This window comes from Thunnus albacares, chromosome 24, assembly GCF_914725855.1.
Source record: "Thunnus albacares chromosome 24, fThuAlb1.1, whole genome shotgun sequence".
NCBI lineage: Eukaryota > Metazoa > Chordata > Actinopteri > Scombriformes > Scombridae > Thunnus > Thunnus albacares.
This window is the reverse complement of record NC_058129.1, coordinates 15,651,744-15,653,339: the sequence shown is the minus strand read 5'-3', so window position 1 is coordinate 15,653,339 and position 1,596 is coordinate 15,651,744. Positions and strand designations below refer to the sequence as shown.

Here is a 1,596-nt window from a genome sequence, read left to right as displayed (position 1 = left end):
CTTGTTGCATGACTTTTATTCAGATTCGTGTAAGCGTCTCCTAAAAAAGATGAAAACAAATCAAACGTAGATTAATCTGGTTCGACTCAGATAACCACACAGCTGCACAGATATCCTCTTTTCTGCTCTCTCACCAAACCAACAACTCTTCCCTTCAATTTTCTACCCAATCTGTCAAAGCAGAACCATATTTCTCTTAAGGATGTTTCAGTCTTCCCCACATATAGCAGGTTAACAACAAAACTTTCTATATTCTCTACCATGAAAAACCATAAGTGCAAATCCCAAAAATACAAAACATACAATAACTAATGTTCCAATATGAAAAATAAACAATCCTTTTTATCCATCTTCATGCGCCGCCTCATGTTAATGTATCTGAGTCAGTCTCACCTCAGATGGAGCACTGTCCTGGTCTGACCCACCGCCATACAGTACATCCAGTAACACCCGGTTAGCGTTAAAAGCATGTGTATGTGTTTGGGTAACTGTTTGTGTGAGAATGTGTTTGCACCAACTTGCCCCACAGACTCTAGCAAGCATTGTGGAGTTGTTCTCTGGGTGCAAAACATGATCCACAAAATCCAACGGTTCTGCATGCATGAACTTAGAAAACAAATTACGTAATCAAATAAAATTATCACTAAACAATTAACTTTTTAAAGTCTCCGTTAGCTCACAGCGAGCCCAGAATGTGTGACTCTCTGGTGAAGAGGAGACTGCCAAAATGTTCAGCTTGCGAAAGTCAAATCTTCCTTGGTGGTACCAATACATGTCCTGTGTTTTTGCTGCACAGATTAAACCCACAGTTGAAGCTGCAATCTGTAATATATTTTCCACATATTTCTGCCTTTTCCAGCAACAAGATATAACTGAAATCACTTTTTAAATACAGCAAAGATGGCAGAGTTTTGGAGGAAGGCATGCAGTTTGTTTGAGTCATTAAAACTTGGGCAAAGTGTGATACCACAGCGCTTAAACTGTTGGTTTCAGTGCGTGAAAATACAAATTTCGAGTGTGTTGGCTCTGTTCTGAACAGACTTCACCAGGACAGGTGCCAACGCACATGCTGACCAACATTTCTCAATAGAGCTTCCAACCACAGTTAATGTGACATTTTCTGAGTTTTATAATACTCCAACAAACAGATGATGCAATAATAAAACACTGTGGCCTCTAGTTTTAAGTAGTGAAGGACAGTTCAAATTAAAATCCAATGTCTCTAGCTGTGGGAAGGTGTTTTTTTACATCCGTTATCTTTTGAAATTTTGTTTTTGTAAAATAGAAAATGCTTCACAAAGGTGTGTGTGATCAGGAACGGCAATTAGGTCTGATAGACAGAGGAGATACTCCGATTTAATGCACGGCAGAAACGATGAGCGAGGCCGCTGAACTGACTGCACGGTCCAACACGTTCTCATTCCTGACTCGTCAAATACGGCAGCTTGTTGCTCGGTCAGGAAGTGCGACCCAGACATTGGCAATTGTTGATCTGACACCGAATACACACATAATAATTACACATAGGTGCAAAAAACAGACGCAGATGAGCCATGATATATAGAAACACCCTGAACACGTCCATCAACTATGTTC

General features: G+C 40.1%; 1 long non-coding RNA gene across 1 annotated transcript; it reads right to left on the bottom strand.

Annotated features, from left to right (window-relative positions):
* LOC122976656 lies at window positions 1-1,230 on the bottom strand. Its single transcript, XR_006401009.1, has 2 exons — window positions 394-1,230; window positions 1-40 (listed from the first exon to the last, which is right to left on the bottom strand). It is a non-coding gene; the product is annotated as an uncharacterized LOC122976656 (long non-coding RNA).
* Between the last annotated feature and the right edge of the window lie 366 nt (window positions 1,231-1,596).